The sequence below is a fragment of the Canis aureus genome, chromosome 22 (genome assembly GCF_053574225.1).
Source record: "Canis aureus isolate CA01 chromosome 22, VMU_Caureus_v.1.0, whole genome shotgun sequence".
Taxonomy (NCBI): domain Eukaryota; kingdom Metazoa; phylum Chordata; class Mammalia; order Carnivora; family Canidae; genus Canis; species Canis aureus.
This window is the reverse complement of record NC_135632.1, coordinates 34,808,615-34,835,851: the sequence shown is the minus strand read 5'-3', so window position 1 is coordinate 34,835,851 and position 27,237 is coordinate 34,808,615. Positions and strand designations below refer to the sequence as shown.

Sequence of the window (27,237 nt, the reverse complement as noted above, 5' to 3'; positions counted from 1 at the left end):
CAGCAACACAGAGTAAAAATGAGGTCAGCAAGGGCAATCTCAGAAAACAAAGAAATATAAGAAGGCTAGAGAGGTAAATCATAAAAGCCTCTAGGCCATGATGAAAAAGAAACAGAGTTCATGAACTGAATAAGTATTTATTACTAAATAAATAAGTCAGGTCAAGGAGAATACGGATATTTCAGCAAAGTCAGGGAGAAGGGTAGTGATGGCTAAGGAGAACACAGTTGAGACTACCGCAGCAGATGCTAGCAAAAAACAGAGACCAGAAACATTCCAGACTCCTCCCTCCAAAACCATGGCACTTTATCAATTCCCTGAAATCTTATCTGCTGCTTCAGGGAGGAGCTAGGGAGGTGATATTTCCCCTCTAAAATGCCTATGTGTCTTAGTCTGGGTTTCCCTAAAAGAAGAGCCTGAATTTGAATGTAGGTGCTTTGAGGGCGGGGGAGGGGTGAAGTGGAAGGGAGATGATTTCAGAGAGCAGGAGTGAGGGACTGAAAGACAGAACCTGGGAAAGCAACAAAGCCAATGCGAGGGAGTGTTACTAAGGTAGCCCTTGTGAGCAAGAGGAACTCATTTACCTTGGGACCTCCTGAGAATCAGTGGAGAACTGTCCACCTGAAGGACAGGAGGCTGAGGCATTTATCCGTTGACTCTCATCCCCAAATGGTCAAGGGACGCCCTCTGTATTAGTCTGATTCACCAGAAAAACAGAAATAGTAGGGTGTGTGTGTGTGTGTGTGTGTGTGTGTAGAAAGAGAGAGATTCATAATAAGGAATTGACCACATGATTATAGAAAGTGACAAGTCACAAATTCTGCGGGGTGAATTGGCAAACTGGAGACCTAGGAGAGCTGAGGATATAGTTCTAGTCTGAAGGACAGGCTCGAGGCTTGGGAAGAGCCATTGATTCCATTTGAGTCTGAAAACAGGAAAAAGACAATGTACCAGTCCACTGGTCATGAGGCAGGAGGAGTTCTCTCTTACTTGAGAGACAATCAGCCTTTTTGTTCTATCCAGGCCTTCAACTGATTGGATGGGGCCCACCCACAGTATCCCAGGCAATCTGCTTTGCTCAGCCTACCAATTTAAACATTAATCTCATCTGAAAACTCTCACAGAAACACCCAGAACAACACTTACTATCCGGGAACCCTGCAGCCCCAGTCAAGTTGATACATAAAATTAACCATCACACCCTCAGAAGTGCTCATTCTTCTTCACTTCCAATCTGCCTGGACACTACAAGCCAAGCTGGCGCCTGCCAACGTTCGTGGGTTTGAACAGATCCATGGGAAAAAAAAAAAAAGACTCAGCACATAGACTTCAGTCCGGAGGCTGACAGTTGGAAGTAAGTCAAAGCCCATACAGAACTGTGCACACAGCCAAGCCTTAAATCAGAAGCAAGGCAAAGATGATGTGATTGGGGGTGCAAGGGCATCTTATCTGTTAGGTTTTTCAGAATTTATTAAGATTATTCTTTTTCTGCCATCGACAGAATAGGGATTCAGGGAAGAGATTAGATTGAGTTACAGAAAGATTTAGAAAGCTATACTTTCTGCGCATCTGCTTTTTGTGGTCTGGGATATTCTTACCCACTTCACATACAGAAGAATCCAACCTCGATCTGATTAATCAAATCTTGGCAATCAATAGATTGCTGCCTGCTTACCTCATATCTAATGTGCCTGTAATGTATTTTTCCACATTAATTCATCCATTGAACATTTATTGAGTATATAAGCCATTTAGCTGTTTGGGAGCACAAAAAGGTGGAAAAGATGAATTTTCTGCTCGCTGATAGCTTCTCTACTACTTGCCTCCAAAGACAAAAGGTTGATTTTGTGAATACTGGCAGCTGTATCAGTTTATGACTTCAAGCCTTATTTGGGCACAGTGTCTCTGAATGGAGATTAAGAGGAGAAACAAATGTTTACCCAAACATTGGAGGTCACAGCAGTTCACATTTGAGTCATTTCCATTCCAAAGCAAATTGTCTGACCTCAAACCTCTAGGCATGCCTGTATCTAAATTTATAAAGATTAAAAAATTCTCTTCAATTCATACCACCACCACTCTGTTTCTTTTTACCATTTGGCAATAAAGAAGTCAAACCAAACCTATAATTTCTTTTTCTTTTTCTCGTTCACAAATAAGTAGAGGTATATGTCTCCACAACGTTGTTCCTCTATGGTCCTTCCTTTTTCCTTCTTATTCATTATCTTTTACCCTTCTTTAGTTTTCCTTCTCCCACTGTCTCCCAAAGTCCAGAGTAGAGGAGTAGAAAGCCAGGGTGGAAGGAAGGAGCAGGAAAAAGGGTCAATATTTAATAAAATGATTTCAGCAATATTTTCCTCCTCTTAAGCCCCAAACAAAAGTGAACTCTAGGGCAGCCCAGGTGGCTCAGCTGTTTAGCACCGCCTTCAGTCCAGGGCCTGATCCTGGAGACCCAGGATTGAGTCCCACATCAGGCTCCCTGCGTGGAGCCTGCTTCTCCCTCTGCCTGTGCCTCTGCCTCTCTCTCTCTCTCTCTCTCTCTCTCTCTCTCTCATAAATAAATAAATAAATCTTTTTTTAAAAAAAAAGATTGAGGATAACAATATCCCCAATTCATTCACTTGAACTAAGGAGATCCACAGTGTGGTCCACATGAAATTGGTAAGCCACAAAGATTATCCTGAGAGGCCACCAAATGATCACCTCTGCAAGTTCTGTGGTTGTTACGTGGGTGATGTACCATGCTGTGTGTATTTCACAGACTTTATTATTTTCATCCTATTCTAGCAATATGTTACCAATAGAAATAATAATAATAGCTAGCATTTGTTGAGGGTTTATTAATGTGCCAGGTACTCTCAGTAATGCTTTCTTTATATATATATTAAGTCATTTATTTTTCACACCAAACCTAAGGGATAGATTCTTTGTCATCCCTATTTACAGGTGGCAAAACAGAAACACAAAGAGAAGTATAATTCATTGCCCAAGATCACATAGTCAGTAACCAGTAGAACCAGTCTGAATCCAGGCATTCTGGCTGGGGCGCTGTGTTACCAAGCCTTTGTTTGAGCTATGGAGCAGTATTAAAATTGTCACTTATGAACTAAAATCAGCAGTTTGCTAGTGTTTACTAGGGACTCTCATTCAATATTCTAGTAGGCTTGTTGTTTACCATGCAACATAGCAAATCTCCTATTAAGCATAAGCATAAACAGTACCTGATTCTAAATTGCTAAGTCCAATGGTCAATTCTCAATCCTGACTGTACTTGATCAGTAGCATTTGACTCAGCCTCCCAGCTCTTCAGTATAATTTCTCTTCTTTTCTTCCAGAGTACCAGTCTCTCCTGAAAGGGGCATCCTTAGCCATTGCTTCTTGGTCTCCGTGGCTTGCTCCTCCTTTTATAGACTTGATAATTCTGTAAAGCACCAGAGCACAGTCCTTCATCCTTCTTTCTTAATGTAATAGCACGTAGTTTTTTGGTTAGATAATCCATTCTCACAACTTAGATACTATCTATTTACATGCCCATAACTCCTAAATGTATAACTCCAGCTCAGCCTTCTTTCTCTTTCCGGAGCTCCAAACTCTCCTACCAACTGCCTACTTCAATGCCTTCATTTAGATATCTAATAAACACTTGAATCTTAATATGACTTGAACAGGGCTTCTGATCTTTCCCCCTTACATGGCCTTCTTCATCTCCAAAAGATATTAACTTCTTTCTTCTACTTGTCCAAGATGAAAAACCTTGGAGCCCTTGACTCTTCTCTTGTTTTCACATGCTGCATAAAGTCCAAGAAGGCTCTACTTCAAAACATACACAATATGGCTGCTTCTCAACACTTCCACTGTTAGGACCCTAATATGAGCCACCATCATCTTCTACCAGGATGACTGTAATAGACTTCTAACTGGAGTCCTTGCTTATATTCTCACCTTCCTACAATCTATTCTCAATATAGCAGCCTAATAGATTATAAGTTCTATCATATTGCTCTGCACAAAACCCGTCAACAACTTCCCATCTCACTCAGACATGAAGAACACCTCCCATCATACCAACACTTCTGACATCATTTTTCCCCTGCTCACCTCCCTCCATGGACACTCTCCTGCCTAAGAGACTGTACATTGGCTGTGCCCTCTCCCTAGATGTCCTTCTCTTAGAAATTTATTTGGCAAACTTCCTCACTTGAAGTCTGTTCAATGACTCTCCTCAATGAGTCTTGCTCTTATCTCCCTATATTTAAAATTGTAACTAATCCCTACACTTAATACTCCTGATCTCTTTACTTGTCTCTCTATTTTTCTTCTTAGATAGTAATTGTCAACTACTGGCAGGTGATACAACTTACTTATTTTATTTACTCTTTCTTTTTAAACATTCTTTTTAAAATATTTAAAAAAAAATTTTTTTTTTTTTAAAGAGATAGGCAGGAGAGGGGCGCGTAGAGGTAGGAGCAGAGGGAGAGGGACAAGCACACTCCATGCTGAGTGCAGAGCTGGATGTGAGGCGCAACACGGGGCTGAGTCCCACAACCCTCAGATTATGACCTGAGCCAAAATAAATAAAATCTTTTATATATATGAGATCACTGATCTTAGAGTCACTGACTGTGTTTGTAGAGTGTATGACTAGGTGATTAAGCACTCTGTCTCCTTAGCTGCCTGGCTGGCTCAGTCAAAGGAACAAATGACTCTTGATTATGAGTTTGAGCCCCATGTCTGGTGTAGAGATTACCTAAATAAATAAAACTTTAAAAAAGAAAAAAAAAGAACTCAGTCCCCAGAATCAGTCATGTTTAGGTATGAATTCCCAAATCACCAATGACTAGTCATATAAACTTGGGCAATTGATGTAACCTCTCAGCATCTCCAGAACCCACCTCTGAAAAATGGAGATAATATTAGTACTATTGAGAGGATTGAGATAATGCACTTGTCTCAGCACTTAGCACATACTTTGTGTTCAATAAGTATTAGTTATTATGAAATTATTGTTTTAAACAACTGTACACAATAAAACTGTAGCATTTACAATGAATCATATCATCAGAAGAGGTGGAACTTTATACAGCTACAGAATCCGGGTTATGCCTTTAGGGAACAACATACACCAAATATTGGTTTCTTAGATTTTAAATGGGAAGATTAAAAAAAAAAAAAAAAAGGACGTGTTCATTTTAACATTTTTTTTCTCAAGGTCAAAATTAATTTTGCTTTGGGCTTTACAAATCCCTCCTTTAATTGTCTAAACATCTTCAATTGAGAGAACTGTGTAAATAAGTTTATTTCCTCCAATGACAAAAAAAAAAAAAATGAGGGCACCAAAATCATTTGCTAGTGCATAATATAAAGACCTAAATGGGGAAAATAAATCTTCAAAGACTTTATATGCAACCCCTTCATGATGGCCTTAAGATATATATTAATTTCCTAAACTAATAGAAAGAAAATTAGATCTCATCTATTCTACCTTTGATTTTTTTTCCTACCTTCTGAAGTTGCAATTTTAAATGGGCTACAAGAATCAATAAACAGTGTACATATAACATAGACAAGTATTGGGATCCCTGGGTGGGGGTGGCGCAGCGGTTTAGCGCCTGCCTTTGGCCCAGGGCGCGATCCTGGAGACCCAGGATCGAATCCCACGTCGGGCTCCCGGTGCATGGAGCCTGCTTCTCCCTCTGCCTGTGTCTCTGCCTCTCTCTCTCACTGTGTGCCTATCATAAATAAATAATAAAAAAATAAAAAATAAAAAATAAAAAAAAACATAGACAAGTATTACAAATTTAGTATTTCTTGATTTAATGAGTACATAATTTTTAAGAACTAATCTTATGCTAACACCTTCCATTTATTCTATTACAACCAAGTGATGCTAGTGAGAACAACTTTCAGCTGAGGGGACATTAACATTGCAGGCAAAGTAAAGCCACAAGTTTGACACTTTGACACTCTTCCCATTAAGAAGTTGTGCCTATATTCTCTCCCTTTGAAAATGGGTGAACTCTTAAATAGACAGTTTTCCAAATAAGACACACAGATGGCCAACACATACATGAAAAGATGTTCAACATCACTAATCATCAGGAAAATGTGAATCAAAACCAAATGAGATATTACTTCACACCAGTCAGATGGCTAGAATCTAAAAGACAAGAAGAAATAACAAGTGTTTGAAAGGATGTGGAGAAAAGACAACCTTTAAACACTGCTGGTGGGATTACACTAGTGCAATCACTGTGGAAATCAGTGTGGAGGTACCTTAAAAAATTAAAAACAGAGCTATCATATGATCTAGTAATTCCTACTGGATATTTACCCTAAGGAAATGAAAACACTAATTTGAAAAGTTATATGCACCCCTATATTTATTGTAGCATTATTTACAATCACCAAGACATGGAAACAACCTTAGTGTCCATCAATAGATGAGTAGATAAAGAAGATATGTTATGGGGGTACCTGGGTGGCTTAGTCAGTTGAGCATCTGCCTTCAGCTCAGATCATGATCTCGGGGTCCTGGGATAGAGCCCTGCATCGGGGCTTCCTGCTCAGCGGGGAGTCTGCTTCTGCCTCTTCCTCTCCCCCTCCCGCCCACTCATTCTCTCTCTCTCTCTCTCTTTCTCTCTCTCTCTCAAATAAATAAATAAATAAAACCTTTAAAGAAAAGAAGAAGACATGGTATATATACACAATGTAATTTTTTAAGGATTTTATTTATTTATTTTCTGAGACACACAAAGAGAGACAGAGACACTCACAGAGAAGCAGGCTCCATGCAGGGAGCCCAATGTGGGACTCAATGCCAAGACTCCAGGATCACGCCCTGGGCCAAAGGCAGGCACTCACCCACGGAGCCACCCAGGTGTCCCTATACAATGGAATATTAATCAGCCAATTTTAAAAAGATATCTTTGGGCAGCCCCAGTGGCTCAGCAGTTTAGTGCTGCCTTCAGCCCAGGGTGTGATCCTGGATACCTAGGATCGAGTCCCACATCGGGCTCCCTGCTTGGGGCCTGCTTCTCCCTCTGCCTGTTTCTCTGCCTCTCTCTCTCTCTGTGTGTGTGTCTCTCATGAATAAATAAAATCCTTAAAAAAAAGATATCTTTCCATTTGCAACAACACAAATGGGCCTAGAGGCCCATTTCACCAAGTGAAATAAGTCAGACAGAGAAAGACAAATACCATATAATTCCACTTACAAAATTGGAATGTGGAATCTGAAAAACAAACAAAGAGAAAATAAAAATAGGCTCATAAATACAGAGAACAAACTGGTGGTTACTAGAGAAAATGGGAGTGGGGAGATGGAGGAAATTGATGGAGGGAATTAACAGGCACTAACTTCCAGTTATAAAATAAATAAGTCACGAAGATGAAAAGTACAGCATAAGAAATATAGTCAACAATATTGCAATAATTTTCTATGGTCATAGATGGTTATTATACTTATCATGGTGAGCATTTCATAATATATATAATGTCAAGTCAATATGTTGTATACCTGAAACTAATATGATATTGTACACCAACTATACTTCAATTAAAAAATAAAAAATTGGGGAAGCCTGGGTTGCTCAGTGGTTGAGCATCTGCCTTTGACTCAGGGCATGATCCTGGGGTTCTGGGATGGAGTCCCGTATAGGGCTCCCCATGGGGAACCTGCTTCTCCCTCAGCCTGTGTCTCTGCCTCTTACTGTGTGTCTTTCATGAATCAAGAAATAAAACTCTTTAAAGAAAATACTGTTAAAAATAAATAAATGAATAAATAAACAAACAAATATATTCCCATACTACCTCCTCTTCATACACCATAGTCAATAGTCAACTCTAGGGTTTGGGTTGGATTGCTGGTAAATAATAGTTTCACTATCCTTTAAGGATTAATACATTCTTTTGTCTAACTAGTTTTGAATAATTCTTTTGTGAAACTTGAGAGTAGACAGTATGATGTGCAGAAACAATACCAGACAGTTTAACATCCATTTAACCTGCAGTGTGGGAAAATTGGAGTGTAATCATACTACTTTGGCTACACTGGTATCAGTTAGCCATTGTGTACTTTTGGTGTGTATCTGAAAGGACACTTGCTGCCCTAAATCTAATTGCATTTATTCATCAATAAATGGAAATTATATTACATTTGACTATTTTCCAAATGGAATAAGAGAGTAGTCTATAAAACGTAGCCACCCATGTTCCTAGTCATGTGCCTTGAATGTATGTACGTCACCTAATCTGGCCCAGGCTACCTGTTTTTCCACTTAAACCTTTTTGATTCATGCTACGTCATTCATTTATTTCACGTATAGTTTAGGCCCACTAGAACTCTTTTCTTGGTGATGACACATAGCACAGATGTTTCTTGGTCTTCTTTATCAAAACTAATGCCTTTTAATTACATCAGTAATTCCTATTGGAAGCACATTTGTTACAGGAAAATATTAGGCATCCCTGAATGATAATTTCCAAATGTCTTTAGTCCCAAGGAAAAGACTTAAAGCTTATTCCCCTTTCTTATATACACCTGAATAAAAACGATGTGCATGTTTTAGAGATAAATTACTTAACCCTCCATTGGTCTATTTATGTATTAGAATGTTTTTAAACCACATATCTTTTTTTATTATTTATGCATTTAAGGAATCTCTACACCCCATGTGGGGCTCAAACTCATGACCCTGAGTCATATGCTTTCCCAACTGAGCCAGCCAGGTGCCCCAGCACATATCTTGTATCTTGTTTTAAATGATATGCAAACTTCGGGCATTAAAAATACGTAAGAGCTTCCTTTCCAACTAGGGCCCGGCAGAATGGCTCCCGCAAAGAAGGGTGGCGAGAAGAAGGGCCGTTCTGCCATCAACAAGGTAGTGACCAGAGAATACACCATCAACATTCACAAACGTATCCATGGAGTGGGTTTCAAGAAGCGTGCCCCTCGGGCACTCAAAGAGATCCGGAAATTTGCCATGAAGGAGATGGGAACTCCAGATGTGCGCATTGACACCAGGCTCAACAAAGCTGTCTGGGCCAAAGGAATAAGGAATGTTCCATACCGTATCCGTGTGTGGTTGTCCAGAAAACGTAACGAGGATGAAGATTCACCAAACAAGCTCTACACGCTGGTTACCTACGTACCTGTCACCACTTTCAAAAATCTACAGACTGTTAATGTGGATGAGAACTAATCGCTGATTGTCAAATAAAGGTATAAAACTGCAAAAAAAAAAATAAATAAATAAAAATAAAAATACATAAGAGTATTTAAAAAAATAAAATAAAAATCCACAAAAAAAAAGAGAAAAGAAAATAGGTGCACGCCGTGACAGTTTTCACATGGAGAACATGGCAGAAGGGACACTGTTTCAATGTCTGGGCCTAGCAGGTAAGAGACCGGTAGCCTCCAGCTCCTGTCTTTTGGATCACTGTCTCTGGCAGAATTTGTTGGTTTGCAAACTTCCATGAAATATGAAACTGTCCCCTGTGCATGGAAGGCAAAGAGACTGAAGGAAGAAGCAGGCCATTCCTGGTCAGGAGGTGGCAGGTTTAATAAGCAAGGACACTTAATAAGGTTTGTCTTATGTGGCCACCCACCAGAATCCTAAGCATTTACAAGGAGGCCTTAGCTGGGCTCAGTCACAGATTCAGTCCAGATGATCCTAACAACATTCCTTGCTTTCAAGGCTGCATCTTTGAAAGTGACTCCCACTATGGGAATGGTGGGTAGAACATACATTCCAAGGATGGGGACAGAGGCAGGAGCTTCCAATTGCCCAGGTCCAGTTTCTTGGTCAACCAGAGATCACAAAATCTTGATGACATCCTCCAACAAAAGTGAGGCTCCATTAAGGCTCCAGCTACCCTGAGACCACCATACAGTGAATAAACCCATGACAGCCACATGGCTAGTTTACAATGAGATACACACACACACACAGACACACACACACACACACACAACCAGCCTGCAGCTATTCCAGGCAGCAAATATGTGAATAACAAGTATTTAAATGACTCCAGCCTGAGCCACCATCTGACTTCAATCCTATGAGGGACCCTAAGCAAGAATCACCCATCTGTATCCCCAATCTCCAGATCAGTAAGAGTTTATTATTATACTGTAGATAACCTGAATAACATTGTCTTTCATTTATTGACAGAAGAGTTAACTGAAAGAAAGATAAAATTTCCTTCTACTCCTGTTTTATGTATTATATAATGGTAGATCTAGAATGAGGGGTCTAATTCCACAAGCTTTATTGCAGATTCTCAAGCCAATGTCTTCCAATTAGAAATTGGTTCTCTGGGCAGCCCGGTGGCTCAGCGGTTTAGCACCATCTTCCGCCGGGGCGTGATCCTGGTGACCTGGAATCGAGTCCCATGTCAGACTCCCTGCATGGAGCCTGTTTTTCCCCCTGCCTGTGTCTCTGCCTCTCTCTGTGTCTCTCGTGAATAAATAAATAAAATCTTTTTTAAAAAAAGAAATTGGTTCTTTTACTTTTAAAAGCATAACCACAGAACTACTTTTTTATACCATCCTCCAGTTTTCTTTATGCAGAAGAAATGTTGTATCTTCCTAGATCAGTTATATCTACCTAGTAGTACTTAAAAGTATTGTAAAAATACACTTTAATATTCTTACTAATGAGCAACAGATTAAATTAACCACTTTCTAAGTTATGGGCTTTCATCTTTATAATTTTATATGCAAAATTCTAGAGGAGGAAAATGAACACTGTCTAGAAGGCTGAGCTGACAATGTATTGGGATGAGGATTGGACATCAGTGAAATGTAAAAAAACAACAACAACACATGAAGTTTTCCAGGTCAAGCACAGTTTCCTAGCTCAGTTCAGCCATGACTTATTGAAGAAGATACAAATTTTTAATAGCTTTAATTAAACTTGTTCACAATTGAAGTATGGAAGGACAATATCTTCTACAATCTATTCTTACTTTCTGAGTGGAGTGTTTCAAATGAGTTGTCCATTTTTCTCATTCATTACATAAATTAGGAATTTAATATTTTCTCAAGGAGTAGCTCATTGATTGGTTGATTCATTCACTCATTCAACAAATTGGGTGCTATACTATTTGTTAGATACTATGTCAGGTCTTAATAATACCAAGGTAAATGAGACAGACTTGGTCACTACCATGGAGTTCATATTCTAGCAAAGAACATATTCAACCAATAGAAGTGTGGTAAGAGCTAAAAGGAGAAAACACAAGGAACTATACAAGCACATAGAAGAGGAATTTAACACAGTATGGAAGGTCTGAGAAGACTGCCTGTACATCATACAACTTGATCCCAATAAACAGCCCCATAGGGATGCCTGGGTGGCTCAGTGGTTAAGCGTCTGCCTTCTGCTCAGGGCGTGATCCTAGAGTCTGGGGATGGAGTCCCACATCAGGCTCCTCGCAGGGAGCCTGCTTCTTCCTCTACCTGTATCTCTACCTCTGTGTGTGTATGTGTGTGTGTGTGTGTGTGTGTCTCATTAATAAATAAAATCTTTATAAATAAACAAACAAGCAAGCAAACAGCAGCATAATGCCCAGCCTTTGCACAATTTAAGGTATAAAGCAATGAAATGACAGAGGAGGCCAAAATAATCATCTTTTTTATTGCTAGAGCCTTAATTGAAGGACATTACTTATCATGAAAGCCAAAGAGACTAGAATTAAATATATTTATGCACCTACCCAGACCAAGTAGTGCTGGACCAGGTTAAGCAAGAAAGGCAGAGCTGGGCTATGCATACCCAGTTATTATTTCCAATTTTACCAACCGAGCAGAGCAAATCATTCATGAACAACATCAAAAAGCAGAGAAGGATCAGAAGTGTTGCCTCAATAGAATTTCTTCCACTTGGAAGAAATCATAATGAATGGTAAGACACAGGAGCTTATTTACATAAGAAAAAGCCATTACTTCCTTCTCTAACTAGTTTCTTCTTATCCTGCTGTTCTCTTTAACAACAAAAGAAAAATTGTTTTGAAAGTCATCTCCAACTTCCTGATGGTTTCTATTAGCAGCAAAAACCCATTGCACAAACAGTTCAAAATGTAATAAATGCCTTTGAAGTATAAAATGATCCTTTTGCTGATTCATCAATAAGAGTGAAAATTCAGTCTGACCAGATTGGACACTTAAAATGCTTTCTATTATTACCGTATGTTTTCCCAAGTGCAAAGCTGAGTGTCTAAGTAATTCCACTTAAAATACAGTAGATCAGTGTAATAAATGCCAATTGAAAAGCTGCCAGCAAAAGCTTCATGCTAATTTTTCTCTGTTCTATCTTCTGAAGAAGAGAATATTTTATTTTAAAAACTCAAGAAAAAAGGGATTAATAAAAATCAAGGATAAGTATTTCCAGATAGCTCACATTTCAGCCCCTGCTCTTTTACCAAACTCAATATTTTATTTTGTCCATCCTTCAGATAAGTAAATTTTTGTTACCAAAATATAAAGAAACTGGGCTGAACACTGGTAACTGGCAAAGTGGAAAAGTGAAATCATGCATCTAAAAGTATAAGTCGATGTAAAAAGATTTGTTGGATCTTGTGAAAGTGATAAGATCCCTTTAATAAACTAATGAGAAAATTTGTATTTCAAAGAAAATCATAAAATAGAAAATGGGGATGATTTTAATATTGTTTCTTTCCAGAAGTTTCCTGAAGACTTGTAGTAGTTATTAAAAAATAAAACAAAAAATATAAAATAAAATAAAATAAAATAAAATAAAATAAAATATAAAACAAAAAACTAGGTTATGGTCGGTGGTGGGCTCAGTGCAGAGAGGGCCCCAAATCTCATCATGCTCCAAGTAATACTGCCTCTTCCCAGTCTCTGCCCGCCATCAGCATGAGTAAAAAGGAGGAGGTGGGGCTTGGGTTCTTGGCAGGTCTCTACCCTACCCGGGATACCATCACCGAACACTCACAGCCTCATCACCACTGGTCTTGGAGACCATCAACACTAGCTCCATTTTCCTCCGAATACAAAGACCCAAATCCCAGACCATCCTTCACAGTCCTTAATCTGACTTAGCCCCAAATTCTTCCATTGCACTCTTTGGAGCTCATGATATAACATCAGTAAAACATTATTCTCCAAATACTTGCTGCTGGATGATATAGCACAGGGATTATGTACACCAAGATTCTGAGGCGGCCTACCTGAGCTCAAGTCCAAGCTCTGTCACTTACTACTACTGATCATAAGCAAGATACTTAACCTATGTTCTAATTTCCCCATCTTTAAAATAAGGCTAAAACTAGTATCCTCCTCAGACACCTTGTTTTGAGGATTAAATAATTAATATATAAACATCATAGAAGAGTTCCTGGCACCACATAGTAAGTACTTTGTAGGTTTTTTTCTCCTTTCTTTCTTTCTTTTTCTTTCTTTCTTTCTTTCTTTCTTTCTTTCTTTCTTTCTTTCTTTCTTTCTTTCTTTTTTTCTTTCTCTTTTCTTTTCTTTCTTTCTTTCTTTCTTTCTCTTTCACCTTTATGCTCCCAATAAGCCCTTATTCTTCCCTGAGACCCTTCTTTCCCCAAATCTCTACTAAGTGGTATCTGTTTTCTCCCCCATATCCCTCATACTAACATGACTGAAGGTTAAATAGAAGTCTTTTTTACCTCTCATTTCCCCTTTCAGGCTGTTATCCTCCTCCCAATGACCCTCTCCAAATCTAAAGTTCATGCATCAAACTACATCACCCATGATTACTCCTTGTAGAATCATTTATAGAGTGGCAGACCACCTCTTTTATTCACTGAGAATTTCAATTCCTGCACCCTTACTACTCTAGCTCTACTGTTGCCATGCTTTCTGGTGATGTAAGTGTTGATCCTTTCAAATCCCTGTTTTTTGTTTTTGTTTTTTACTTTCTTCATCATTTCACCTCCAGTGATTTCTCTCCTTAACTTCAACTCAACAACTCTCTCCCCTGGTTACATCCTGGTTATAGACCTTACCATTGCCAATAAAAACATCCCCCTCCTACAGCTTCATTCTCTGACCATTGTCTCGTATCTTTTAGCTCACGCCCTGACTCCAACAGTTATTTGCCTTACAAGTTATCTTAGTGTTTGGATTCTACAACCTATTCACTCATGTTCAGATTTCCTTGCACATTATTAAATGCCCAGTGCATGGTCTGTTATTATAGTCTCTTCTTTCCATGTGCCCTCAACTCCCTTGTGCCATTACCCTTCATTACACTCATCCGGCAAAACCCAACCCTGGTTAAATCCAGCTCTTGACATCTCTGTGCTTTCTTCCACAGAGCTAATAGGGCCTGTAAAATACCTTCTGTGAAATCTTCACATCAGTAGAAGATTTCAAACTCATGGTGACTTATCTTATTGTACAGTCATAATTACTAACTTGGGAAAGCTCATTTGGGCCCAATAAGCATACTCTTTTTATCTACTCCTTTAACTCTCCTACAGTATTCCAGAGCTGTTGAATACATCTTCTCTCTCCTCAAACCTTCAATATGTCCTCCCTAATCCTTATTTTCAGTTGGGAATGATCCCTTCTATTTCACAAGAAAATAGAAGAGGTCGGAAGCTAACATTTTCACCACCATCATGCTGGACATTTTCAATTTTTCCCTTCACATTCACTCTCCACTCTCATCCAGCCTGCTCTGTGCCTGAGAGGTTTGACCTCTATGGATTGCATCAGCTATGTTACCCTCTAGTTGGCTCAGCCAATGAAAAGACTAGAGAATTGAAAGTAGGAGGAGAGTAAAATCCAAGACTTTATTCCCTTGACTTTCTCCCTTCTGGTCTATGGGTTGACAGTTACTGCATTTCTTTTATTAGAGTCCCCAGCTCCTATCATGAGGCTCTGGCTTCGGTTTATAGGTACAGCTAGAGCTCCACTAGGTTCCAATAACATTCCTTCCACTTGACTCTTCAGGCCTAGGGTGGTTGATACTATGGCTCACATGAGATACTTCAAAAACTCTTATTAGTTGTCCCAAACTTGCCCATTTCTTTGTAAGTAATTACTTTACTAACCTCTCATCAATTACCCCATTCAAATATGCTCTCAATTCCCTGTCAGAGTCCTTCTGACTTATTCTCATCTATTTCATCTGTGCCTTACTCTCTGCCAGCTCTCCTGTTACAAGGATGAACAGTCTGGTTCTTTTCTAGGCCAATCCCTACACTTGTCCCCAGACTCTCTCACTGATTAAAGGATAACTATCTAGCAATTAATCATTTTTGCTCCTGCTTCATCTTATTTTTTCTCTTTTTGCTGGATCATACCAATAAGAATGCAAACATCCCCAAAGAGCTCAGTTATAAATCCTCCCTCTTCCTCATATCTCTTTCCAGCAACTGCCCCATTTATCTGTTCCACTTTATTGGGTTTTTTTTTTGTTTGTTTTTTTTTTGTTTTTTTGTTTTTTTTGTTTTTTATTTATGATAGTCATACAGAGAGAGAGAGAGAGAGGCAGAGACACAGGCAGAGGGAGAAGCAGGCTCCATGCACCGGGAGCCCGACGTGGGACTCGATCCCGGGTCTCCAGGATCGCGCCCTGGGCCAAAGGCAGGCACCAAACCGCTGCGCCACCCAGGGATCCCTCTCTGTTCCACTTTAAAGCAAAACCCTCCAAAGTGTGGTCTATTTTATCTTCCAGGCCTCCTTAACATTCCCTATAGATCTCATTCCAAACAAGCATCCTTCTCTAACACTTAACAAAAACAGTCATCCTCCAGTCACCAATGGCCTCCCCACTGGTAAGTCCAGTGGCTACCAACTAGTCAACACCCACAAGGACACAGCAGCAGCATTTGATGCATGTGATCACTCTCTCCTTGAAATACTTCCTTTCCTTTCTTTCCTTGCCTCTAGGAAAACACTCTTTCTTGGTTATTTGCTACCTCACTATGTGCTCCTTTCTAGTAGATTTTGCTGGTTGACCCCCCAACTAATGATGGAATGCCCTAAGACTCAGGCTTCTACATTTGTGGATTTAAGCAACTTCATCTCACCTCATGTCTTTAAATTCCATTTTTCCCTACCCTAACCTCTCCTTCAAGCTATAGGGTGTCTAATATACCTGTATAGTCAATAAACTTTGAGGCATACGAGGCTCCTCAAATTTAGCATGTCCAAAATCAAACCACTGAACATCCCCACCCACCTGTCTCTGAACCTATTCCACTAACCTGCTCCATCTCAGAAGGTAGCAACTTCATTCTTCCAGCTCCTCAGTCATCTGAGCCATCTTTGGCTTCTCTTTCTTTGCACATCCTGTACCTTATTTTTCAGCAAATCCTGTTGGTGGCACCTTCAGAATATAATCAAAACCTCACCTTTTCTTACCATCTTCACATTACTCCCCTCATCTAAACCAACATCTCTCTTGACTTATTACTCTTTTACTCTTTTTCCCCTGGCATCCAATTTAATAGAGGAATTTCCTTATTCCCTTCACTCAGCTATGTTTTCTCACATAGCACTTATCACCATCTAACATAATCTATATTCACATATTTATTTTCTATCATGCCTTAAACTCTATGAGAGTAAGGATCTCTGTTTCCATTTGTTGCTATATTCCTAGTGCCTGCCAGAGCATGTAACCCACAGTAGTCATTCAACATGTATATTTCAAATATGAAATGAATGGCTGAATAAGAATAAGCCACAATGATATCATGATCTAAATTCATATCACTAGAAGAATGGGAGACCTGGAAGACCTGTATGACTAGGATATCATAGCTTGCACAGCCACTGTTTAATACTCATGTACTGCATGGCCAACCTTAAACCCTTTTAAGGTATCAACTGGTGGATTGCTGTATCTTGCTTTTTCTTAAACCTGTACTACATTATACCATAACAAGCTTGGAAAACCAGTTCTTGAAGCATACACTGTTCCTTGAGGAAAGGAAAAAGACAACCTGTTCCAGCTGAGGTGAAGAGAAAATGAGGAAGAAAATGAAGGCAGAAGGTGCAGGCTGTGATAGACTGTTTGGAAAACAGGGCCACGTTGGAAGCAATGGAAGATAAACTTGTATACAGGGGAACTGACTGTGAAATGATATGCATCAAGCACTTATTAAATGCTTACTCCATGCAAGATACTGTGTTGGGTGCCAACACTGAGCTACATTTAAATATGAGTAAGACAGGTTCTTGTCTCTAGGTGTTCATAATCAAATATAGCAAATAAAACATGTGCTTAAATAACTCTAATATAAGGTACAGCATGAGGTGTCAGAAAGGAAAAGAAGGTGAGAAGAAAAAAGCTACTGGGTGGTATAATGACTGCTAATGGAAATGAAGCAGCAGGTGGAACCAAATATGATTCTAAAACTTTAAGCCTAAAGTTCCAGAAGGATTGAAAGTACATGAACAGAAATGAGGAGAATGAGTTTGGCAAATTTATAGAGGATTCATTTGAAACAACAGTGGACCATTGGTTGAACAATGGTCCAGGGGCTCCCAAACTAGGTGTTCTTGGGATCAAAGTATCTGAGGAATTTTCAAAAAAATACTATACTCTAAGTCCCAGCCCACAACTACTTTATCAGAATCTCTAGGAGTGGGTGTATATTGGCTTATGTGTATTTTGTACATATAGATGTGGGCATTAATGTGATACACGCATGAATGTACGTGTGTGCAATTTTTTAGGTAAATAATTTAATGACGATAGAACTCTGTAATTCTTTTAAACACAATATTTCAAGTTACTATTTTTGCCTGGAGTACACATCTGAAATGGTACAAATTGTGCCTAAATACTGAATCATAAATTAAGCAAATAGAATGAAAAAAAAATCCCCCTGATCTTAGGTAGCTCTGATACAGTCAATCCATGGACGATCATTTGGAATCACAGTTATTGAGAGCTGAAAATAAAGAACTAAAAAGAGGATGAGGAGTCATTATTGGGGAAGTTATAATTCTTTAAACCGATGACCTAATTCATATGCTAGGGATTGGCACCACCTCTAAGAATGGAGGAAAATCTGGATGATTTACAGCTTTACAAGAGGAGAGTTAGATTGGCATGCAAGGGACAAAAGGAAGGCACAAATAGGCATTCTGTAAACAGACTGAAAATAGTTCTTAGGAGAAAAATAATGAATTGCCCCAACGCAATAAGCAAGTATTTCTTGTGCATAATAAAATATGGAGTCACGTCTCAGGTATAACCATCCTCACGTTCATATTTTCCCTTTTTTTTTTTTTTTTTTTTGTATTTTGAAGCCTAGGGATGTAGAATAACAGAGTAATTACTTCCTTCTCCAAATATTTTTGAAAAAGAGAATTGCCGTCTTAAAATAATTAATACTGAACTGAATGTTGCAGAACAGATGCAGCGCCCAAAAAGACAGGTCTTGCTAATTAACTCAGTACTCATTAAAGATGAACAGCTCATGAAGCTAAACATAATTGTGCTCTGGCTTAAAATGTATAATTAATATGAAAGAGACTGTATTATTAAAATAAAATAATTTGTTAATGCAATGGTCAGTCTGTGGCCTTCTTGGAAATGCATGGTGTTAACTTTAACCATGTAACCTAATTTTTTGTTCAACTACGTAACCAGTACTTACATGGCACTTACTGTATGCCAGGTACCCTTCTAAACACATGACAAATTTTAATCCATTTAATAATCTTATCAAACATTGTGATATATACTGTCTATTTCATATAGGAAACAGAGGCATAGTAAGGCTATGGAGCTTGCCCAAGGAACCACAACTAGAAAAGATTCAAATGCAAGCCGTCTATCCCCAGAGTCTATGTTAAGGCAAAGTAGTTGTCATAACACTGGGAATAGTTTTATGAACTTCAACTCCATTTAATTTTTATCTGAAAACAGATAACAGAAGTTAGTTTATGGTATTTTACCATTATGGCTAATGAACATATTAAAAGCTGACTGAAGTAACCAGAGTTACCCATGTATCTGATGTTGGAGTGCCTCTTATCCTATGAAAGTTACCCCCAGAAGCAGATGTTGAGACAAAGATGTGAGAGCAAGCAGTTTGGGAGTGGTCTTGGGAAGCACCAGAAGGAATGCAGGTACGTGAGACAGCAAAGAGAGAAAAGCTAGTACAGTACATTCCTGAACATATGACTCCTGTGGGAAATTGTGGCTGAGTCTCACTAGGGAAATCTGGGTAGCCATATGCAGATGCCTCCCCAGGGCATGAGGGAGCTGGGGTATTTACCTACCAGCTCTTGGCATTGGTGGAAAGCTAATTCTGGGGACTATTAGTATCTGACACTTCTCTGGCAGCCAGAGACAACCCTCAGGCAAAGAGTGGCATGTCTTACAGTTGGGAATCCCGGGGTCAGTTGTCACAGCAATGCTGAGAACTCAGAGGATGTAGAAAGGGCATCAGCAGTATCCTTACACATCTTGATGTGCCTGGCTCTCACTTCAAAGGATAAATGGTTTCCCACAAAGATAGCTGTAATTATATAAAACTGTAGTTCTATAAAGTTAATACTACTTTCCCATTTGTTTAAATCATACAGCCTCAGAATCAAAGCTCCTTTGAAAATATATTGCATAGTTAAGTACAAAGTACTCTGGCCATCATATTGCATTAGTAAAATTTTACCAAAGTTATAGTAAAGATAACAGTAAAGTAAACTTCCATAAAATTATTCAGTGCATGAACAGTTTTACATAGAGGAAAAAATAAGAGTAACATTTTAAAACCAGCTTTTTTGAGCTATGTGATTTAGGACAAGTGGCTTAATCTCTCTCCACCTATTCTATTATGTGGAAAATAGAAATGATGATATTTGACTCATGGATATTTGACTCATGACTCATGGATACTCAAGATGTGTATTCTTTACCTTTGAAGTATTTCTTTCTTTGAAAAAAATAGCCCTCCTTCATTTTGTGTGTCCATGGGGGAGCTATGACCATAGTAGCTGGTCACCCCCCAACAGAGGTGACTCAGGCAGGGCCAACTTGAGTTTTTCCTGAGGTTAAAATAATGATTCTGGTAGAGGAAATTTCTTATCTACTGCTTTGCTAAAATGACAGGATGAAGTTATGGAGAGGCCAGTAGCCATCTCAGCAGATACAAAGAGACAGCCTACCTGCAAAGACACCAAGCTGACACAAGCAATGCTTCAAGAGAGAACCAGATCCCTGGCACCATTGTTTGAGCTCCTGAATATTCATGGGTGAAGTGCACTTTATCTCAGAAAATTCCTGTTAAATTCCCTTTTATTTAAGCTAGTATGGGTTCACTCTCATACTAAAGAAGTCTCACTCCAGGCATATTAAAATCTTGCAACACAGTGTTTAATACATAACACGTGCTTGACAAATACCAGTTCATCCCTAACACTACCACTTCTAGTAGCTTCCTAATTCCTGCCTCTGACTTGAAATTTTGATTCACATATTACTCTTATGATAACAATTCCTCACTTACATTGGTATCACACTAATCCACAATGATATCCTCTAAAGAAGGTTGTATATCCCCCAATTATTAAATAATTAATAATTATAATTGGTAGATTAAATTCTATGTTTAATGTTGCTATGTTAATATGTTTCTTAATGTAATGTGCTCCTTATTACAGTTTAAAATTAAAATTCTGAAGAATTAATCTGTCCATTTTTAACCACTTTTGTTAGGAATTAATTTAAAATAAAAGTGTGCATGTGAGTGGTGGGGCAGGAGAAGGATAAAGAACTAAATATTCATCTTATGAAATAAGGCTATGGGTGTTGTTCAAATGAAGAAAATAAAATAAAAGCCATAAAAGCAAAATATCTATTGCTACTGAGGTAAATAACACACATATATACGCATACTTAACATGTAAAATCTTACACATCTCAATTAAAAGAGATGAAAGTGGTTGTTTCTGGAAAATCAGAAATGGGGAAATAAGCATAAGAAAAACTGCCTTAACAAACATTATATAACAGACTCTTTATGTACATTTATAACTTTGATAAAAATAAAACATAATAGGGATCCCTGGGTGGCGCAGCGGTTTGACGCCTGCCTTTGGCCCAGGGCGCGATCCTGGAGACCCGGGATCGAATCCCACGTCAGGCTCCCGGTGCATGGAGCCTGCTTCTCCCTCTGCCTGTGTCTCTGCCTCTCTCTCTCTCTCTCTCTGTGACTATCATAAATAAATAAAAATTTAAAAAAAAAAATAAAACATAATAAAGTATAATAAAATAAAAGGTAATGGGTTACCAGTACACTCACTTCAAGCTATTACAATACTTTACCTTCACTCACACTGCCTAGAAAATACACCACTTCTCACTCTGTTTTGTTTTTTTTTTCACCAATGATGTCACTTCAATACATATCTGTAACTGAAGTACAATGTAATAGCTTCAGAAGCACAAGCTAGTTTGTGCCCACAGAACTGCACTGGGCTTCCAGGACTAACTATCCATTAGACTTAACGAACACCATATTACTTGTCTATAGAGGAAGAAGAAAATCACAAATGATATCAAAAGCCTAAAACCATAAACGTGCTTAACCATATTTTCTTACATAGTTTTTCATTTAACATATGTTACAACTAAACATTACATTTTATTCTTGATATTTGATATTTGAATATTGAGTTGCTAAATGGTGTTATAATTTTTAAAGAGTTACAACAATGGTTTTACATGCAAATATCAGAATCAGCAGGTAGCTATGTAATATTTGACAAACCACTTGAATATTCTGGACTTAATTAGCTGGTACATAAAAAATGGATATATGGATGGACTAAATAAATTCTTAATTTCCCTTCCAGCAAGACCATTATAAAATTATTTAAAAATTAGTTGCCCTATTTCAAAGAAAGAAATTCTGCTTTCTTGTAATAAAAATATAAATTTTAATATTCTAATAATGAAAGTAATATTGCCCAGATGTCATACCTCTGCAAAATAGAAATTGGTTCCCAGAGGAATGCAAAGCTTCTCACTACCACTCTACCACAACTTCCCACCCCATCTCTATCTCAAAGGTCAGAGTCAAGGAGAAATGACATCCAAAAAAAGAAATGACATCCAACCAAAGAGGAATACCAATCTTAATTGGTTGGATTCTGAAGCATCCATGTTAGATTTTCTAAATGGTTAAAAAATGGAATTGCAGGTTGCTACATGAGATCATAAATTCTTCTCTTTTCTTCTTCCTCTTAGCCTTGCACTCATACAGCTGAAGCAGTCAGTGAATTTAGGCTCCCAGCAAAATTCACACCAGGGTCTGGGACTGAGAATCTCGGCACAAGGCACTGGAAGTAGATGTGCTCTTTCCTGCCAACTGCTTCTCTTATTCCACCTCCTCTACTATTGGCCCTATGGCTTTTTGTTCAAAAGGGGCAGTAAAAACTGGCATTGAGTGTTAAGAGCAAATGAAATACTGGGACTTCAGGATATAAAGCCAGTAAAGGGTAGATCCTGGATCCAAACTCACAATTCTTGACTCAAGAGTCATGTTCCTCCTATTATATCCCAAGAATAGCAAAGGTAATTCAGAGAAAATAGATGCGATCTTGTGGTCCTCTTACAATTAAATGAAGTTAATAAAATCACATGGATCATCCTACTCTATATGTCTAACACAGTATTCATAAGAAATTCAATAATAAGTGTTGTGTCTCAGTTGGAAGCAGCAGCAATAATCTTTCAATAATTCACTGAGGAAAAAGTAGGTGGAAAGAAAATAAATTTGGTTTTAACACTTTTTAATAATGACTTAAAATGGAAAAATTATGAAAGAAGCATGAAAAATAGATGTGCTATTGTTCAGATGACTAATATTTTTGAGAGTGAAAAATCATTATACAAGAATAAAGAAGTTTTTGTTTGGTTTAGGATGGGATTTTTATTCTTGCCAAATACCTTCTAAATAGTTTGTAGAAATAAAATATGCTAAAGACATTTTATATACACCGTGTAATATTTTATACAGCACCAGTGAGTGCTACAGAAATAGGTTTTTATATGAATAATTCAGAAGGAAATTACATATTACCCCAGTAACATTCATCTACAATTACTTTCAACTTATTCAGGTGCTAAAACTCCTCAAAATGAATGCAGGATGACAGTATGGCAGGAGCAGCATGACCAATAACATAGGGATCAAGGAGAAAATAAGGAATCTGTGTTTTGTTCTAAGAAACACAGAATTAGTTCTGGGTGACATGCAGCTTTGTTAAAATTATTCAAGCCTGCTTCAGCTACATCCAAGCAACTACCACTTAAATGTATGGTGACCATAACCCAATCCACCAACTAAATGGCAGACTTTGAGCATTCAGTATAGAAAAATCTGCCTGTCAAGTCAAAAACAAAGCCAGGGAAATTCACAGACGTTAGCTGCCATTAACAGTATTCACGCTGCATGATGATAGGGCAATTACTAATTGAAATGTTGTATCATCATTCAAATTTTATCCAATCAAACTCAAGATATATAGCACCAAGACCAGAATTTTAATCTCTCTTTAACAATAAAAGGATAGGCCCACAGCTAATTTAATACATGGTAAATAACAAGCAACCAACAATTCATTCTAACAATGATAAGGCAGGAAGAGCTGAAAACGACCACTGAAAATTTATTAAATCTGTCCCACGCAGTAGCGTTGGTTAGTACATTTTTTTCTTTTTTTCTTTTATTTAAATTCAATTTGCCAACATATAGTACATCACTAGTTTCAGATGAATACCTACCATTTATATCAGTGTGGATGGAACTGGAGGTTAGTACATTTTTTAAAGTCATGCTCTAAAGTAGTATTGTGGTGGTATGGTATCCCTTGATTTTACACCTGCACTTGCATGACATAATGAGTTCAGTCAAGAAGAGTCAAATCTGAGGGCCAAGAAATTGAATACCCGTTCCAGGTGGGTCTTCAGCATCATAAATTGGCAGTGTGCTGTGAATTGAATGTCTGACTTCATACAACATTAATTCCATGATTAGTTTCTTTCTGACAGCATATTTATTAACTCATTGCCACTCCTACCTACCTCTCTCTTAATTTATAAATTAGAAGATATAACAGAATTATTTCCTGTATCTTTTTTTAAAGATTTTATTTATTTATTCATGAGAGAGACACAGGCAGAGAGAGAACTAAGCTCCCTATGAGGAGCCTGATGCGGGACTTGATCCCGTATCCCAGGATCATGTCCTGAGCCAAAGGCAGATGTTCAACCGCTGAGCCACCCAGGTGTCCCTGATTTCCTGTATCTTAAGTTACTTTACACTTAGATTGCCAAGATTTTACCATACTGTTGGTGTAAGTGTGGTTCACAGTAATAATAATGAAATTAATTTCCTTGGGTCTTTCACTCACCTAATGCAGTATTGCACACTCCTGCAGAAATCCCTCTAAGAGTGTCATGTAGTTTCAAGAGGTATCTCACAAAGGCTTACCACGAATTTTATGGTTTTTCTTCTCTGGACTCTTTTATTAATGGAAACTGTCCATAAAGCCAACTTACAACAGTACTTTACTATTTTTATTCATATTCTGGGAGGTTTTTCTATTAACACCCCCCAGTACTGAAAAGCTGAATAGTCTTAACCAACTGGCAGAAAAAGGGGTCATGTTCTATGGTCAGTTCCAATTACTAAGGTGAACTTGAGGTGTGGAGGAACATAATGAAGCAAAGGGGAATATGTCTGGAACCCAGATGACTCCTTAGGATGCGCCTTAGTATTCTCTCAACCAATGTTCCTTCTTAATAGAAAACTTGAGCACCCAAATAAAAATAGAAGTACCAAGGACTCAAATCCTTCAGGAACAAAAGTTTGATCACCCTCTAGGAAAGAACAGAGGCTAGCCAAGGTACTGGCAGAGGATTAGGAGAACAAGAAATGAGTTATAGAAAATGAAAGCTGAGGGGCAAGGTGGCGGAAGAGTAGGGTCCCCAAATCACCTGTCCCCACCAAATTACCTAGAAAACCTTCAAATTATCCTGAAAATCTATGAATTCGGCCTGAGATTTAAAGAGAGACCAGCTGGAATGCTACAGTGAGAAGAGTTCGCGCATCTATCAAGGTAGGAAGACGGGGAAAAAGAAATAAAGAAACAAAAGGCCTCCAAGGGGGAGGGGCCCCGCGAGGAGCCGGGCTGAGGCCGGGGCGAGTGTCCCCAGGACAGGAGAGCCCCGTCCCGGAGGAGCAGGAGCTGCACCGACCTTCCCGGGGGAAAGGGGCTCGCGGGGAGTTGGGGCAGGACCCAGGAGGGCGGGGATGCCCTCGGGCTCCCGGGGACAGTAACAGCAACTGCGCGCCCAGGAGAGGCGCCGAGCTCCCTAAGGGCTGCAGCGCGCACGGCGGGACCCGGAGCAGCTCGGGGGGCTCGGGGGCGGCTCCGCGGAGGGGGCTGCGGGGCGGGAGCAGCTCGGGGGGCTCGGGGGGGGCTCGGGGGCGGCTCCGCGGAGGCGGCTGCGGGGGGGAGCAGCTCGGGGGGCTCGGGGGCGGCTCCGCGGAGGGGGCTGCGGGGCGGGAGCAGCTTGGGGGGGCTCGGGGGCGGCTCCGCGGAGGGGGCTGCGCGGCCCGGGAGCGCAAATCCAACAGCGCAGGCCCCGGAGCACAGGGCGCCGGGACACAGCCCAGGATCCGGCCTCCCCCGGGACAGGCAGAGGCCGGGAGGGCCCAGGACAGCAAGGACGCTCCTGCCCCAGCTGAGCAGATCAGCGGCCCCGCCCTGGAGCCTCCAGGCCCTGCAGACGGAGAGCTCCAGAGTTACTGCGGGAGCTCACTTCAGGGCTGCAGAGCTGGCAGCTGCCACTGGGATTGTTCCTCCAGGGGCCTCACGGGGTGAACAACCCCCACTGAGCCCTGCACCAGGCAGGGGGCAGAGCAGCTCCCCCAAGTGCTAACACCTGAAAATCAGCACAGCAGCCCCCCGCCCAGAAGACCAGCTAGACGGACAAGTTCCAGGGGAAGCCAAGGAACTTAAAGTACACAGAATCAGAAGATACTCCCCCGTGGGTTTTTTGTTGTTTTGTTTTGTTTTGTTTTCCTTTTTTATTTGTTTGCTTTCCCCACCCTTTTTTTCCCTTTCTTTCTTTTTCTTTCTATTTTTCTTCTTTTTTTTTCTTTTTTCTTCCTTTTTTTTTTCTCTTTCTCTTTTTTTTCCTTCTTTCTCTCCTCTCTTTTTCTCCTTTTCCCAATACAACTTGCTTTTTGGCCTCTCTGCACTGAGCAAAATGCCTAGAAGGAAAACCTCACCTCAAAAGAAAGAATCAGAAACAGTCCTCTCTCCCACAGAGTTACAAAATCTGGATTACAATTCAATGTCAGAAAGCCAATTCAGAAGCACTATTATACAGCTACGGGTGGCTCTAGAAAAAAGTATAAAGGACTCAAGAGACTTCATGACTGCAGAATTTAGAGCTAATCAGGCAGAAATTAAAAATCAATCGAATGAGATGCAATCCAAACTAGAAGTCCTAAGGACGAGGGTTAACGAGGTGGAAGAATGAGTGAGTGACATAGAAGACAAGTTGATGGCAAAGAGGGAAACTGAGGAAAAAAGAGACAAACAATTAAAAGACCATGAAGATAGATTAAGGGAAATAAACGACAGCCTGAGGAAGAAAAACCTACGTTTAATTGGGGTTCCCGAGGGCACCGAAAGGGACAGAGGGCCAGAATATGTATTTGAACAAATTCTAGCTGAAAACTTTCCTAATCTGGGAAGGGAAACAGGCATTCAGATCCAGGAAATAGAGAGATTCCCCCCCTAAAATCAATAAAAACCGTTCAACACCTTGACATTTAATACTGAAGCTTGCAAATTCCAAAGATAAAGAGAAGATCCTTAAAGCAGCAAGAGACAAGAAATCCCTGACTTTTATGGGGAGGAGTGTTAGGGTAACAGCAGACCTCTCCACAGAGACCTGGCAGGCCCGAAAGGGCTGGCAGGATATTTTCAGGGTCCTAAATGAGAAGAACATGCAACCAAGAATACTTTATCCAGCAAGGCTCTCATTCAGAATGGAAGGAGAGATAAAGAGCTTCCAAGACAGGCAGGAACTGAAAGAATATGTGACCTCCAAACCAGCTCTGCAAGAAATTTTAAGGGGGACTCTTAAAATTCCCCTTTAAGAAGAAGTTCACTGGAACAATCCATAAAAACAAGGACTGAATAGATATCATGATGATACTAAACTCATATCTGTCAATAGTAACTCTGAACGTGAA

At 39.5% G+C, this 27,237-nt stretch overlaps 1 pseudogene; it reads left to right on the top strand.

Moving 5' to 3' along the window:
• The first annotated feature begins 8,809 nt into the window (after positions 1-8,809).
• Positions 8,810-9,257, top strand: LOC144294358 (large ribosomal subunit protein eL31 pseudogene; annotated as a pseudogene).
• The last annotated feature ends 17,980 nt before the right edge of the window (positions 9,258-27,237 follow it).